General features: G+C 37.3%; 1 protein-coding gene across 5 annotated transcripts in view; it reads right to left on the bottom strand.

Moving 5' to 3' along the window:
- Positions 1 to 12,816: 12,816 nt before the first annotated feature.
- The window catches only part of CDC42SE2 (CDC42 small effector 2), a 166,471-nt gene continuing 162,515 nt past the window's right edge, over positions 12,817 to 16,772 (bottom strand). For all 5 annotated transcript variants that reach the window (XM_072597335.1, XM_072597332.1, XM_072597333.1 and 2 more), the window contains one exon: positions 12,817 to 16,225. The gene's annotated coding sequence lies outside the window, so the exon portion shown is untranslated. The remainder of the gene's footprint in view (positions 16,226 to 16,772) is intronic.

The raw sequence follows: 16,772 nt of genomic DNA, 5'->3' as shown, positions 1-16,772 counted from the left end.
AGAGTTCTATTTAGGAGATACTGATTTGGTGATGTTTTAAGGTATTTCCAAGAGGATCTATCTCCTTGTCACCTTAATATCTTGTGATCCCTTCCACCAACAAGAAACCAGGTGTCTGAATTTAATCTTCTTGTCTTACTCCCTCCAAACTGCATATTAACTATGCAGAAATTAGATCCTTGGCTACCAAGAACCTTGACCTGGTTTATTTCTGCACCCACATGTATTGTTAAATAAATCTTTGTTTGGCTATAACTGCTCAATTTGCTTTATTTCATAGTAACAGTTATGGTGACCAATGAAGGGATTGAAACTATAAGTTTCTGTGTGATGACGAGATAGATCTGCATTGAAGGGACATCCTAGGATTTCTATTAAGGGACTCCCCTTGGTGAAGGACTGCCCATTTCTAGACCTCCATGTCCTCCCAAACCACATCCAGATGGCTAGAGGTGAGTTGTTTCTGATGAGGGAGCTATAGGGGATGGCTCTAGTAAGTTGATGGACATTCCCTTAGGTAAATTTTGATTGGCCTGAGATCAGGGGAACCTTCTCTTTCAGAAGGCGATGACTAAGAATAGAGCTCTCAGATTATGCAAAGATTTGTCTAAGATATAAAAATCCCACTGGGTCCCAAATTTGGCCTGAAAAAGGGACTTTCTATTGCTGCAAATTAAAGGCTTTGAGATTGCTTTAGAAAATTGTATGCACTAACTTTTTGATCAAACTTATGTATCTGTCTTCTCACATTGTCACTATTTTGTGTCTTGATAAACTAACTTCTTCCTAACTTCTTTCTTTTGGCCTGATCAGTCAAATGAAAAATAGTGTATTTTTCTGTGTAACTTTCAAAGTCTTCTGAAAGATAGTTTCTCTCTCTCTCTCTCTCTCTCTCTCTCTCTCTCTCTCTCTCTCTCTGCATTTTTAACTATGGCCAAGTTGGGGACATAGACAAAAACATAAATGAGAAGGAAGAGCATCTTGGTTCCCAGGCTACAGAAATTTATGGCATTCTAAACTGATTAGGGACTAAAATTTGTTTTCTCTACTGTGAATATTCAAATCATGGCTTGAATGTTTCTATAAATACTGAAACATTTTAGTGAGTTTGGGAGTACCACTTTGTAGAATGTTTTAAGGAAAAATAAAAATAAAACTTTGTGAAGTTATATGAAAAACAGTGCTTAGGCCTTTTAATCACTCTTTTCCTAGAGAGTGACATTTATTGTTTCAGTGAAAGAGAGGAAGATGATTTCATTGATTAGAGAAGAAAACTGAAAGAAGTTTGAAAGTAATACCGGTGAAGTTTCAAAGTAAAAAAAAAAGATTTTCATTTCACAGTTTAAATTTAACTACTGCCTATTATTAACTTTTTCTTGATCATGAAAAGAAAGAGACTTGTTAAATAAGGGAGCAAATTGAAAGTAAGGAAAATTTAATTTGGGAGAATGTTTTGTGTTACCACTGTATTTTCTTGTGTGTCTGATATAAATGAAACAATTATTTAGGTGCTTAATAGTTGATGCCTTTCCTTCTTGAAGAGGACCAAAAATGACATTACTTTTTGGGGTCAAGATACAGTGTGCCCAACTGTGGCTGATCAGATCAATATGATCTCAAAAGACTCTACCACAGTTCAGGTTCAAATAGTCCATATGAACATTTGGAGTGGAGATGTCTCTAAATTTGTGCATGTCATGTTTCTTTTAAGCTACTGCATTTCTGTTTTCTCAAAGAGTATAGCACCTTCTTTGATGCAGGCATGCCATGTTAGATGGTTCTGTGCCAGCATCTCCCATGTCTTACAATCAATACCAAGTTCTTCAGAGAGATCTTAAGGGTGTCCTTGTATTTCTTCCTTCTTAATTCCATGTGAGCATTTGTTTTGTGTGAGTTCTCCACAAAATATTATTTTAGGCATATGAATGTTTGACATTTGAACAATGTGGCCAGCCCATCGGATTGTACTCTCTGCAGCAGAGTTTGAATGCTTGGCAGTTCAGCACAAGAAAGGACCTCAGTGTTGAGAACTTTATCATGCCAGGTGATCCTCAAAATCTTCCTAAGAAAATTCAAATGGAAGCAATTCAATTTCCTGGCATGGAGCTGTTAGACTGTCCAGGTGTTACAGGCATACAACCATGAGATCAGCACAATGGCTCTGTAGATCTTCAGTTGGTAGACAGTCTAACACTTCTTCTCTTCCACACTTTCCTTTGAAGTCTCCCAAACACTGAACTAGCTCTGACAATGCATGCATCAACCTCATCATCTGTGTAGAAATCCATGGAAAGTACACTGCGAAGGTAAGTGAACTTATCCACAGTATTCAAAATTTCTCTATTTGTTGCAACCGGTGTTTCCATGTATAAATGGTATGGTGCTGGCTGTTATCTTGGTGTTAAATGTTAGGCCAAAATTAGCACAAGCATCAGAGAATCAATTGAGACTTTCTTGCATCTCAGCCTCAGAGACTGCATTGACTTAAAAATCATCTGCAAACAAAAAGTCATGCACCAACTTTCCCTCCACTTTTCTCTTGGTTTGTAGCCTTTTCAAGTTAGTGTCTGCCCTTGATGCTGTTTTCAGCCTCCTTGAAACCCTCTAACAACATTGCTAAAAACATCATGCTAAAAATCATGGAAGCAAGCACATATTCCTGTTTCACTTCATTGGTCATTGGGAAAACATGAGAATGTCATCCATTATCCAGAACCCATGCAAGCCTGGCATCATGGACCTAGCATGCAATGCTAATGAACTTCTCCTCGCCACCAAATTTTGCCATGATTTTTCATAAGCCCTCACAACCGACAAAGACCTTGGTCAAATTGATGAACGTTGTATATAGACTTCTGTTCTACTCCTGGCATTTCTTCTGGAGTTGTTGGGCAGTAAACACCATCTTAACTATTCCTTGGCCCTTTCTGAAGCCACACTGGCTCTCAGATAGATGACCATCTTCCAGGTGAAGGAGAACTCTGGCAAGAATCTTGCCATCAATGACTAAGAGAGGGACCCCCTATGATCGTCACAACACAAACTATTTCTTTTTTCTTCAGAGATTTGGGTAATGGAGGCATACTTGAATTCCTGGGGGAAACCTGATCTTGCTATATAACCTAGAAAATTTTAGTCAGCTTTTGTATGAGCACTGGACCACCTATTTCATAAATCTTAGATAGAATGGAATTAACACCAGACTTTTCCACAAGAAGAGCCTAATGGCAAACAAAGCCTCTTCTTCAGTTGGAAGTTTGGCTAGAGAGGGATTGCTTTCAACTTGAGGTATATGGTCAATGGCTTCAGTATTGATTGATGATGAACTGTTTGCCAACACTATGGAAATATTCAACCCATCTGTCCAGGATCATTCCTTAGCACTAATAAATGTGGCTTCATCAGAACTGAGTGGTTGAGATGCACCGTAAGTCTTTGGTCCATCAGTAAAGGCACCATGAAACCAGTTTGGACTGTTACTATCAGCATAAAACTGAATTTCATCTGCCTTGTTACTGAGCCAAAAATCTTGCATCTCTCTAAGCTTTGCTTGCACTTTACTTCTGATAATGTTAAACTCTGCCTTCTTAGAGATGGATGAACCGTCCTGCTGGTAAACCCTGTGGAGCTCTCGTTTTTCATTTAGCAGCTTCTGAATTCCCTGCCCCCCTTCCCCTGCCATGATCTTTGTGAAACAATCTTGATGTTTGCCAGTGATTTGACCCATTTGAGTAAATACAGTGCTGTACACTAAATCTCTGAAAGTTGTCTATTCCTTCTCTGCTCCACTGTTGCAAATTGTGTGTTGGCTCACCTTTTCCTCCGGGTTGGCAATGAACTTTCATACTCCGAGGAATGCTCTAATCTGTTGACATTAGGTCTTTTGGTAGTTGTCTTGCTCTGTGGTTGCTCCTTTTGTCAAATATGAATGTTTAACTTGGAGAGGATGTCTGATAGGTCCAGAACTCTGCACCACACATTGTCTTCATTACTCTCACATGCTATGTCTTCTCTTTACAATGACACAGTCTATTAAATGATAATGTTTGCTGTGAGGGTACATCAACAAAATATTATTCTGTTTAGGTAAATGGAAGACAGTGTTGGGGTTGAAGTCATGAGACATATGAGTCTTCAGTAGTAGGTAACCATTGCTGTTGCTATTTCTGACTTCATCCCTCCCAAGGACTCCTTCTCATCTTAGATAATCTGTACCTACTCTGGCGTTAACATCACCAAGAATTTTAAGCTTGTCCTTTTTCAGCACATGGATGATGAGGGTCTCCAGGTTTATGTCAAACTGCTCTTTGACCTCATCAGAGTTCATCATGGTGGAAGGATACACACTGAAAATGGTGGCATGGATGTTTCCTGCTAGTGGCAATTGTATTGTCATCAGTCTGCCTTTTACTCCTTTTTGGACACATACAAGTTTGTTGACTAGATTACTTTTGATTGCAAAACCTATGCCAGCGTTACGGTGCTCCCCATCGCTGTGGTCACTCAAGAAAAACATGTATCCACCTCCAACTTTGGTAAGTTGACCTTCATTTGCCAGCCTTGTTTCACTCAGGGCTGGTTTTTTTTGTTTGTTTGTTTGTTTTTGTTTTTTAGTGAGCTAACTGAAAATTTAATGGTCCCATGGGAAAACTGAGGTTCTAAATATTGCTATTTGAGATTGTAAATCCAAAATTGATTTGCTTGGAGTTTTGTGCTAAAGCTAAATTATGTGGTCTCTTCTACAATGAGATATGTTCTCCTACTAGGAATATTGCAGTAAATTGCAATTTAATACAAAATATATATGCTGTTTAGCACTATGCTGAAATACGCATGGATCAAGTAAAGAAGAATTAAAATTCAATCTCAGAAATTTATTAATTATGTGATCTTAAGTTACTTTACCCCTGTTTGCAACAGTTTCCTAATCTGTAAAGGGGATAAATAAAAGCACCCACCTCCCAGGTTGTTGTGAGGATCAAGTGCAGGGTGCCTGGCATGTGGAATCACTAGACAAATGTTAGTAAATGTAAGTACTCTATATTGGTTTTGAATGCAATCAATATAGAATTTCAAAAGTAATAAAATGAGTAATTTCCTACATAAGATATTTTGGAAACACATTTGACTGAATTGAAGTCACCTGACTGGTAATAATTTTTGTTTCCTATTTTAAATACATGGTATTGTACATGTGATTGTTGTATTTCTAAAATGTTTTCTTGTGAAATTTGAGAAACCACTGTATCAGGAATGCTGTAAGAAAGATAACTCCTTGTTTTATCTGGATGCTGTTAGATTATGAGTTGAGTCATTACATGAATGTGGTCAAAATGTTTGAAATCTGTTAAATATTTAATGAGATATATCAACCAAACTGAACTGGCCTTTAACCTGTGGAGGCTGGAGATGAATAGAGCAGGCTAGAGGCAGGGAGAGTTGGGAATCAAACAGAAGTTCAATTTCAAAGTGAGGGAAATGGCTTGCAAGCAAAGAGGGGATCTAGACATGTGCTGGGGCCCCGTTGCTAGTGGGGGGAGCCTGAGACAGTGTGGGAAGATCTCAGTACTTATACCAATGGCTACACAGTGAGCTGTAACCCTGACAATGAGGGGTAACAAAATAATGAGACGAGTTTGATTCATAACAGGGCTTCAAGACCAGAACATGGGTACTTGTGTTTGTCCCAGCTCAGAGAACACCTGGTGCTGGTCAAGGCAATACAATAACTATGTGATTTTGCCAGAGGGTGAGATCATCCGGAGGATGAGCACAAAGGACTGTTGTTATGCCAAGCTCAGGGCACAGCTTGCCTACTGGGCTTTAGCTCTGGAAAATAGGGTGTCTCCTAATATCTTGACAGGTATGTTTGCTTTAAAGTGGATTATAATAATAAATTACTGCTGGGAGAAAAAATAGCACACACTCCTTAAGTTATTCTCATCTGTGAGGTTCCTTGGGTCTTTCTATTTGGGTGAAGTCATAAGATCTTATCAGACCCACAGACAGTTGCCATATGATACAATACTGGAGTACTTGAGAAACTAGGACCTCTCCCAGCCAAAGTGGGGAAATTTACAAATTTCCTTATGGTAAAGAGTGAGTTTCTTCTGAGATTATTTGACTATCACTTAAGAAAAATTATGAAATTGTGCCTGTTATTAAGAAGCTGCTACATGGCATAGGGGATTGAACACTCAAATCTAGAATCAGCAAAACCAGAATTCAAATTCAGCCTCAGACATTTACTAGCTATGTGACCCTGGGCAAGTCACTTAACCTGTTTGCCTTAATCCACTGGAAAAGGAAATGGCAAATCACTCTGCTATCTTTGCCCAGAAAATGCATGGACAGTATGGTTTACAGGATCAACAAAAAGTCAGACATGATAGCAACTGAATGACAACCTGTTAATAAATAGTCTGCATTGAAGTTACATCTTTGAGACAACTTAGTAACACTTCATCTTTCATTCAAAGATTTCAATCTTACCTTAGGGGTGAATAGGTGGTGCAGATTGGAGACTTACTATAGTCAGCATTTTTCTGAGGGGTTTCAGTCAATTATCATTGATACACTGCATGGGTGAAATTCAAGAATGTGAATATTCTTGTATTTGTTTGTTTTGCTAGGCATTTGGGGTTAAGTGACTTGCCCAAGGTCATACAGCTGGTAAGTGTCAAGTATCTGAGGCCAGATTTGAACTCAGGTCCTCTTGACTCCAGGGCCAGTGTTCTATTCACTGTGCCACTTAGCAGTCCCTGTGATTATTCAGAAATTATTTCTACAGGTGGATATCTGTGACTGGAAAAAGTTCTGTCTTGTTTATTTTGAAGTTAGATTTATCTAGTTCAGAGAGAAGGAGACTGAGGTCCCCCACTGGTATAGTTTTGCTGTCCATTTCTTCCTGTAACTCCTTTAACTTCTCCAACAATTTGGATGCTATACCACTTGGTGCATATATTTAAGTAATGCGTTTTAGCAGGATATAGTTTCCTTCCTTATTTCTTTTAGTTAGGCCTATTTTTGCTTTTACTTTGTCTGAGATTAGGATTGCTACCTGTGCTTTTTTTTTTTTTTACTTCAGCTAAAGCATAATATATTCTACTCCAGCCTTTTACCTTATGTGTATCCTCTGTTTCAACTGTGTTTCTTGTAAGCATATTGTAGGATTATGATTTTTAATCCATTCTGCTATCTGCTTCCATTTTATGGGAGAGTTCATTCCATTCACATTCACAGGTACGGTTACTATCTGTGTCTTTCTCTCCACTAGATTCCCACTTCTCCCTGTTTATGTTTTTATTTCTTCCTTCTCCCTTTCCCTCCTCAAAATAATTTTGCTTTTGACCACCACCTCCCTGGGAAAAGTTGAAGGAATGTTCTTGTGTAGACAAAGGTAGGATTTTGTGTAGACTAAGGTAGTGATTCAGTTTCCCATTGTGCTATTCCCTTTCCAAACAGGAAATGTTCCCCCCTGATTAATTCTGAGCCTGGCTTTTGGTACCCTGTGAATAAATGTGGAACTCTGCCACATATGGGCTGTTAGATTTGACCTGTGCCTGGAATTAAACTGAGCTAAGGAAATTTTTCCCCTGTTATGGCTTACATCAGTTCAGTCTGTGCCTCTGAGGGTACAGTACTGATTTTATCATAACCATGTCCCTCAAGTGGTAGGTGAGAAGATGAAATAATTGAGGAAACAAAGGTTTGATACTCTGAGCATACTGATTTAATAAGCAATGCGTGGCAATGGCCCAAAAAACCAGGATCAGATCTCCTCAGTTTGGGGCTAGACCCCAAATACAGGAGGAGACAGACTTTTATACATTAAAAACAATCTAATAAGGCCAATTAAATAAAAGGAAATAATACATTAGGTAATCTGATTTTTAATTGGATGAAAGATTAGGGACTTTCCAAGTTGGGAGGCAGAGAGCAACCAGATGCAGTTCTCTGAATTCAGAAAAAGTTTTACAGATGTCTATAAACAATCAAAGGAATATGGAAAGTATCTGATAGATCAGTATATGGCCAATTTTCAGATAAAACAAATGGGTTGAGATGTATAATTCTGAGAAAACTCCTTGCATCAATCTTTGGATCTAACTGGGATTCTGGTCAGTATCACCTGGGTCTTCAGTTAAGGGTCTTTCAGCAGCAGGGAGAGATGGTCCAGTCTCCCAGTCACACAGGGCTAGGTTTGAACAGTGCAAAAAGGTTTTCTCTTAATTCCCACAACTGAATAAAGTTCTCTTACAAGACAGAATTTGGACCAGACCCATAATTAATAGAAAGGGAACTGAGCTAGTGCCAGAACTGAGTCACAAGATGAATTCAGTGTGGTTCGCTCAGTCCCCACAATTAACCATTTGCTGTCCTAATCCCCTTAATCCCCTCAATTTCCTCAGTCCTTTTCCTTTCACAGCATATTTTTGTAATTAGGGCAGGAGAATAGCAGAAGAATTGCTGCAATACTAAATCTATTATGTAATTCATACTAAAATATCTCTGACATTATAACAGGATGCAAGTATGAAGTCTTACCATTTTCAATCTGAATTTGTAGTCAATTCCATATCCTAAGCAACTAAGTAAATTGGTTCTTGGGCCTAATATCTATCTATCCATTTGTTGTAATAGTTATATATTGATCTATTAGATCAGGTCCTTGAAATATCTCATACTTTCAGGATGACTTGGTGATATCTTCATAAAGGGGGAAAAAGACAAAGATGTACAAGTTATCTTAATTAAATGGAGTAGTAAATTTTGAGATAGCAACAGGGAACTAGGACACACTGGTTTTCAAATGTTTCTAATAGGATATATAGATCTTGAGTACATTTTAGTAACAGCTTCTCAAATTTGGATTAAGGATTTTACATATAAAACTGCATGAACAATTGTAAAGAAATTTTAAATCATTTCCTTTATTTTGAAGTTTCTGTCTAATAGTTTAAGAAATAGAAGGGGTCATTTTTCAAGCCAGGCCCTCATTGATTGTTTTTTTAAAGATTCTTCCTTCAGTCTATTGATGGCAGATATCAGGTACAGGATTCATGTCAAAAGAGAAACAATTTAGTATGTAACAGTTGGAATTCTCTGAAATTTCAGGTGAATTATGGGTTCATAATTTGATATTTTTTCTCATAGCTTTGTTGTTAGTAGGTTCAAAACCATAAGGTTTGAACTGGTTTTCACGACATGAACTACTTTTGGAAAACCGAACTTAGGAGGTTGTACAAAATTGTATCAAGTCTTGTTCCTGGCAGATTTTAACAGTATTACCTAGGAAATTTCCATGACTTGGAACCAGAGAAGCAGATCTACTAGGAAAAGCCCCCTTCAAAACTGACCTGAGACTGGGATTTATTTCACGATTTCCAAGGGAAGATTTTCCAGGGACCAGAAAATTACATGGGACATCTGCAACTCAAGATGAAATGTAGTGATTAAGTGGACATTGGGAATGGGTTACCAGGTTACAAGGAAACTTGATGTTATTTAATATCGATGATCATTATTGCATGGCTTTGGCCTTTTTGTTTCATAGTGTTTATGTTTGCTGGGTTTTTTTGGTTACCTTGGTGACATGTAAATCTCCTCTCTCAAATTAAGTCCATGGTGAGCCCTCTAAGTTGTTTGAGCTGTAGCCTGAATGTATAAAGTCTAGTTAACAAGACTTGTCTCCTTAGGACCTATGGGAGATTATGCCTCTGCTTATGCTCTTTGTACTTCTGTCCTCCCCTCCCTTCCCCTCCCCAGTCCCTTTGATGCCCATTAATCCTAATATGCCTAATGCCCAAAAATCCTAATAGACAAAACATTAAAATCAGTGATACTGGAGGTCGAGAATCCCAGGATCAAAGTGGGGAACATTGTATAAAAAATATTAATAACTCCATTCTGACTATCTATCATTTTATAAAGCTAAGTTTCAGCTGCTTATAAGTTAACTGATTTTGGAGAAGTCACAAGGTTACTCTCCCTCCCAAAGGTCATCTGACTTAAAGAATGTCACAAAATTAACCCCTCTCATCTCAGTGTCTTCTCATCCCTTCCACCAATAAGAAATTGGGTGTCCTAATCCCTTTAATTCCTGTTTTCCACTCTCTCCAAATTGTATACTGTTTAGAAACCAAGGTTCTGGGTCTTCAGCGACAGAGAACCTTGGACCTGGTTTATTTCTACAACCACATGCACTGCTAAGCAAATTGTCACCTGGATATAAATACTCAATTTTCTTTATTCTATCATAACAGGCTTCAATGCCAGGCGCAGGAATTTGCGTGTTTATCCTACAGGCAAGAGAGAGCCAAATAAATGTTTAAAACTCAAAAGGCAACACCTTCAGGCTTGTGCAATTACCATAAAAGCTTTAAGGCTAAATTTTAGAGTGGACAATGATTAAATATAACATATGCCCTAATTTCGGATCAATCTAAACACCAAGATTTTTATTTGACGTGACATCTGCAGATATACTCCAAACTCGTTATTGTTCATTAGATGCTTCAATTAGTTTTTTAAAAAAAGTTGACCCCATAAGAAAAAGGCAAAATCTACATTTCCCTTCTTACCAAGGTTTAACTAGAATAATAATAAAAAAATCTTGCAGCAAAAAGTCTCCAAGGTTGTTCCCTGCAGATTCTTTAATCAATGATTGATTCTTCTTATTTTCAGAACATTCACCGGACTTCAGCAATCTTTGTGTCTAACTTTGATATTTAGCCCCAGTAAACACTGTATTGATGCAGTCACTAAGAGTTCAATAAATTCCGAAAATCCCTCATTAAGTTCAAAAGAAAATGAAATTAAGAGGCAGCTGAAACAGTGGAAAGAGTACTGGCTCTGTAAACAAGAGGACCTGGGTAACCCTGGGCAAGTCATTTAACCTCCCTAGGCTTCAGTTTCCTCATCTATAAAATGAGTGGTTTTGGAGCTTCTGAGCTCCGTGCAGACACTAGATCCCAGAGCAAAGATGCCAATGTTTCTTACCTATAATGAATTAATCCCTTATAGCTCTAAATATAATATGCTTACAGATGCTAGTAATAGGTATATGTGTTACCGGAAGCTTTAAGAGATTATGAGAAATTCATTCATTTATTTTAACAATTATTTATGTTTACATATAGGTTTCATTATTATGTTACACTTGGGGTCAGCAGAACTGAGTTATGGATTGTCTTTGAATAGGGTCCAAGACACCCCAGTTCAGATACTGCCTAAAATTTTGACTGGTACGAAAATTTGGAAAAATTCAATACTTCCATTTTTTTTTAACCTTTTCTATGTATCACTGCTTCAATATACCATAGTTTATTCACTTATTAACACTTTTTATTAGCCTCAAGATAATTTTCATTCCCCATTATCAAAAAATCACCATCTTACGGAGGTCTTAGTTTGCAGTACAGTTGGAAGGGACATTAATGGACACCTACTCCAAACTATACACAAAACCATCTCCACTCCCCTTGAACGTACCCAAGTTGAGGGAATCCACTGCCTCTCCAGGTAGATCATTTCACTTTTGGAAGACTTTGTTTTGGAATTTTTCCTGAAACTGTCTAAATTTGTCTCTTTTCAATTACCACCTATTGTTCCTGGGGCCATCTGGAGGCAAATAACATAGATCTAATTCATCTTCCATATGACACTCCTTTCTGAGTCCTTTTCTCCTCTAGGCTAAAAACATTTAGTCGCTTTAACCAGTCCTCATATGACATGGGCTCAAGGGCTTTAACCATTCTAGTTTCCTTCCTTTGACATTCTACAGTTTGTCAACATGCTTCTTACACCATAGTGTCCAGAAATTAAAACAATAAGGTCTAGTGACAAAGGAAGCCAAGTGAGGTGAGGTCAGTGGGAATTATTCAGTGGAAATATTGTATTCATATTCCTAAAAGATAAATCCAATGAATTTGCTATCCAATGAAGTCCAGGACCACATTAGCCTTTCTTGGTTGCCATACCACGCTACTAACTCACAGTTCGCTAAAACCCTAAGGTATTTTTCAGAATTTGTGTCTAACCACTTGATTGGACCACTACCTACCAGGATCCACCTCCCACCCTCTAATCCTCTGCAACATGGATCAGGCTGCTTTTGCCTTGAAAGACAACAAAGCTATTTCCAGAAATTTATTGGCTCAGGGATTAAGGCTTAACTTATGGCTCTTTTGACAGTTTCTTAGTAGCTTCCGACTATATTGGGGTGACTTCTTGGTAATCTGAGGACATAGAAGGCCCACTTGTGTAGAGTCTGGGCCCTTCTGACTTGGCAGATGTACCAAGACCTGTCAAGTCATTATTCACTTCTCTGCTAGCCAGATAAGTTTCCACATAAAAAAGGGGTGGGTGGGTTTAATATTTACTTAAACTTAGTGCTGGAGAAAGGGGCTAGGTTTGTGGTTTCATTGGTATAGCAAACTCTAGGATGAGGAGACTCCATCTATCAATACAGGTCAGCACCTTTTCTGCAATTAAGAGAGTTGCCTGCTCAGGGTCTCATAGCAAGTATGGATTAGGAGTAGGACTTGAATCCAGGTTTTCCCATCTTCAAGAACAGATTCACCATGGCATGTTACTTAATTATAGTATCAATAACCCATTTCTAATGAGAATTTATCATCAAGTCTGATTTTGGGTAGGGGAAATAACAGAAAAATGATACAATATTTAAAATAAAAACCTGCCAAGCAGGTTTTTAATGACAGTGGCTATAAAATGAAAGGATAAGAAACTCATTTTCTGAAACTCATATATGTGAATGTTAGTGCATGAAAAGAATGAAAAAGGTAAACCAGAAACCAAAAGAAAACATTTATTGAATCAAAGTCATTACTTTCATTTTAATATCTACAAGCCAACATGGGAATGACATTATTCAAGAATGAACACAGTTTACAAAAAAAAAGTATGCTATAAAGCATGTTATAAAAATATCCCAATTTTTTTTCTGGATGCTGAGCAAAGGACATCTGATGACAGCAAACTTTGAATCTGCTTTAATTGATAATTTATGGCAAAAGGAAAAAAAATTATGATCACAAAACATTTTTTTTTGAAAGGCCCAATGACAAAAATTGTGTTAGAAATATTGGCTTCCCTTTTTGAACTCCCCTTTCCCAACACACTCTCAATCACTGAACCGTAATAATTCGGCTTTCCATATATAGGCACCATTTTAAGCCTGAATTGTTGTTGTCAGACGCTATGTGAGTTAATCTATACCCATTATTCCCCAATTTAAAAAATAAATGCATTTCATTAAAGTTGATTAGAAACTAAATTCTGGGTAAGTGGGCTCTATTTTTTGATTACCTTCTATTTTAGAAGGAAATGCTTTACCACAAGAGAAATGTTTATTTCTTAGACATAATTGAATCAACTTTTAAAGTGCATTAAAACTTTTCATTAATCAACCAATTAGTTAATTAAAGTCAGCCTCAAAACTTTATAACACTTCTAATTTTTCTTCCTAGATATCAAAAATCTCCAGTAATTATGGTTCAACATTTTAGGGAGTTTTTTGATCACATGATTTAATTGTAATCTCCTCGCTATGACAAACATATAGAGTATTTTAATGGTATCACTGGAGAAGTCATACAGTAGTTTACAAAGCTAAGGAATGAAAAATTGAGTTCTTGCTTATCAATGGAAGCTCACATCATGTCTTCTGGAACATTTATTCCTTCGAATCAGGAATGGCTCTATGAGAAAACAGGTGGCACAGTGGAGAGAGAGTGACAGGGTCTGGAGTCAGGAGGACCTGAGTTCAAATCTGGCCTCAGACACGTTCTAGCTGTGTGACCCTGGGCAAGTCACTTAACCCTGTTTGTCTTAGTTTCCTTATCTGTAAAATGAGCTGGAGAAGGAAATGGCAAACCACTCCAGTATCTTTGCCAGGAAAATTCCAAATGGAGTCATTAAGAGTCAAACATGCCTGAACAACAATAGGAATGGGAGGGAAGATTGACCCAAATGCCTATCTTGACATCCATGAAAGGAGAAAAATCTATGATTTTGAAGAGACAATGGCTATAAAGACCTGGCTCCTCCTGCAGTTCTAATTCAGCCCTCCGGAAGGGGCAAGATCTGCTGCTAAAGCTGCGCATCCTGCCCAAGTGGCAGCCTTTTGCCCAGATAGTATTGCACTTTATGCAAGATGCATGAGGAAAATCTGAAGAATTTCAACAGTACTTGTAAGAGAAACAGTAGAAGCAGAGTAGCTGGAATGTAGCCTTTACCTGTTGCAAAAAGCATCGCTCTTTTAAAGTGCACACACTCTGACAACACTGTATGGAATGACGATGCACAGCGGAGCTGAGTATGCCAAAGAGTGCTATGGAAAAAATGCCAGGGTCAGTGGGGTAGGCAGAGATAGACAACTGCATCTTCAAATCAAATAAATACCAGATTTCTGTTTACAAAAAATTTCATCACTGATAATGATTTTCTCATGTCAAATTCTAAATTCTATTTTAATCGTTCTTGGGGACCATTTGAAATCACGAGTCCAAAGAATCAACTATCTGGTTTTCTTAACCAAATATACTGCATGTAACCACTCTGCAAGTAGAGTGTAAATACGGAAGTGTAATAGGATGGCTACTTCATTTCTAGTGAACCAATTTTTAAATTACCAGGGAAAAGATACTGCATAGGGCCTTCACATATCTAGCACTTAGTTAATTTGCTGTTTCAAAGGAAACTGAGGTTTAGGTGAAGGGGAAATATGAACACGATATAAAAATTTATTTTTTTGCATTTGTTTAATTTCTAACTTGTTCGTGGCACTCTGGTTAAGTTGATTTTGCCCTGTTGGTAGATAATTGTATGAGACAAACATGGAAAGCAATGAATTGTGCACATGATTAAAAAAAATCAACAGAGAATCAAATCATTGACTTTGTTTTAAGATGACCATGATGAGAAGAAATGGGGATAGAGGATGGGAAAGGAACTATTTCTAGAATTTGAAGATAGTGCAATATTCAAATTTACTTTTTACAATTTGTGAAAGATGAACATGCTTTGGAACCTGAGCAAAAGGCTTCTTACCAACAGTAAAAAGTCACCCTGTAAGTTGTTTTCAATAGTTTCTGTTCTGCCAGGTCAATATGTTGCCATTAGCAACTTAACATGGCCTGGAAACACTTAGGAAAAAAAAAAACCACCCTGCCAACTATTGTTGAGACGTCCACTGAACTGCTATTAATAACACGGACAGGCAGTTCAACATTCTGCTGATGGACAGTCTAAGATCAACATAAAAAGCAAAAAAGGAAGAGAAAGGAAAAGAAACGTGCAGCTAGCGCAACACCATTGAAAACTGACTGGATGAAAATACCATCATATGTTATTTACATATGCTACTATACTAGTTTACAATCTTGAGGTCAGTTCTCTTAAAATAAATATACTAAACATTTACAACAGAATGTCTTATGAATGCAAGCTTTTGTTTTGTTTGAAGATCAAATAGGATTAAAAGGGACGTTGTTTTAAAGCAGCTAAGTAACAAGTTATCTTTTTCAGTGATATGGATATCATTGTAGCGCCATACTTAAATTTTCTCCACTAGCCGCAACATCAGCAGCAGCAAATGAACAATTTCTATTTCTGGCACCAAAGAGACAATTTCCTAAAGCCAGGCACTGACTCCACCAGGCTTCAAAGAAATGGGAAAAAGGTCATTGTGCTTGTGGGTCCCAGACTTTCCCCAAATACATAAATAAAAAATGATAACACGTCATGCTTGGGACCTAAAATTACAGTAAGAAGTGGAGACAGAAAAGATTTTTTTTTTCTGTAAATGAAAAAATTGGCAAACTAATGCTGTATAGTAGTGATTAGAGAAAAAGGTCATGCTAAAATCAGTTGCCTATTTATTCAAACTTGAAAAATGTTTAAAATATAAAATCACAACTCAGTCCATTACTTATCAATTATTTTGGTAGAAGTCAAACACATGCATGCCAGTGGAAGGCATGACAAGATCCACTTTACAAACAGCTTCTTTGGAGCATAACGGTAACTGTTCACAAGAGGCTGAACAAGGTCCCATCACATTTCTTTCTTAAAATAAACACGGAAGTAGTCTCAAGGGCCCCCTCCCCCCACATCCCAAACCAAAACAATTCCAAAAACCAAAAAAACTCCAAATAGAAACAAAACAGTAGAAAGAAGAGATATGGAAATTCACATGAACCTGTAAAGACAAGAAAAAAAATTCAAGTTATTTCCAATATTATTATGATTAAGAGAACACTCAGGGCTTTTGCTTTTTTTAAATTTCAAGAAGCTTATAATTTCAAAGTTAAAAATAAGACAGTCATAAATGAAAATGAATTTCCTTCTTTGGGTCTTACATAGATCATAGAGCATAAGCACTCAGGGTTATCTTTTTTTTAAACTACAATGAATTTTTAATAGTACTTTAATTAAATAAAGCTATTGGGGGGGAATGGACCAAAGCCTCTGGTTAAATTGAATTTCCCTGTTAGTACTGTCAAATTTAGCATATGGCAAAAACCAGACGTCATAAAAGACAGTGCTGGTATCTTAATTGCCCTCAGTCAGCATAATTTTTTATCAGCGTCCTTTTTACATAATTGAAGATGTAATGCCATATATATATATACACCCCTTTTATTAGAACTCAAGAATTAAAAAACAGTATGGCTTCAGTTACCTAACTGGCTAGTCAACGTTTGTTGAACTGAATTGATTCTTCAAATAGCAAGTTCCATATAAAT

This window comes from Notamacropus eugenii, chromosome 3 (assembly GCF_028372415.1).
Source record: "Notamacropus eugenii isolate mMacEug1 chromosome 3, mMacEug1.pri_v2, whole genome shotgun sequence".
NCBI lineage: Eukaryota > Metazoa > Chordata > Mammalia > Diprotodontia > Macropodidae > Notamacropus > Notamacropus eugenii.
Note: the sequence above shows the minus strand (reverse complement) of the source record. Positions and strands in the feature narration are given on the sequence as shown.